Source organism: Morone saxatilis, unplaced genomic scaffold, assembly GCF_004916995.1.
Source record: "Morone saxatilis isolate NCDOM2014 unplaced genomic scaffold, NCSU_SB_2.0 Contig23, whole genome shotgun sequence".
Classification (NCBI taxonomy): Eukaryota; Metazoa; Chordata; class Actinopteri; family Moronidae; genus Morone; species Morone saxatilis.
In genome coordinates this window covers 20385476-20386265 of record NW_023339796.1, presented here as the reverse complement: position 1 = coordinate 20386265, position 790 = coordinate 20385476, and the positions used below count along the sequence as shown (strand labels likewise).

The 790-nt window shown below is 38.5% G+C and overlaps 1 protein-coding gene across 3 annotated transcripts in view; it reads left to right on the top strand.

Moving 5' to 3' along the window:
* The window catches only part of acot11a (acyl-CoA thioesterase 11a), a 16261-nt gene that overhangs the window by 1161 nt on the left and 14310 nt on the right, over window positions 1-790 (top strand). The gene's annotated exons all lie outside the window — the stretch shown is intronic.

The window sequence follows — 790 nt, the reverse complement described above, 5'->3', positions numbered from 1 at the left end:
TGTCATGGATTGACCACGTTGTAGATTTCAAAGTTTACTACTATATTTTATGCTACATGCAAATACTGTATGTTGGTGTTTACAGTACATACCCTGCAGACAGATCTTAGAAAATATAGCGGCACTCAGCGGATATGTTATGAACCTGAGAAATAGTCTGATTCATTTAGTCAAAACACAGAAGTGGATGTTCCTCTGCTAAACAGCCGACAACTGACCTTTATATCAATTCACAGACAGGACTGCAAGTATATGTTGGAGCTTTTCTTCAGTATGAACTTATTTGCATTATAATCAATTTGGTAACAAGGGTTGTGCATTGGCAGGGGTTTGGCGACACAATACACACCACAGTACACAGATCAGTTTAAACAAGTAAGAACAAGTCCCAGATCTAAACAAATCTGAAGCCATTAATAGAGCCTCTCTCTGATCTCTTCCTCTTGCTCCTTTTACCAGACAGACTGAGAACTGTGACTGACTGAGAGCTGGCAGGGGTTGGAGTCTGTGTTGTTGGAAAGTCTTGTGTCTGCACATACTGAGTCTGGTGTTTATTCCTATTATATTTTTCTTCATAATTCATAGTATAGCTGCACAGTGCAGTGAGTTAGTCAAGAATCCACTGCAAAATGTGCCAAACATTGGGTGAGCATTTCTATGTATAGTTATGCTTTACAGGTTTCCTTTGATGATTCTTCTTCTTTTTATTTATTTTTTTGACAATTTCATTGTTTTCTCCTCATTGCTCTTCGGTTGAACGTTTCTGATGCAGGACCAAGCTGTTTATCAG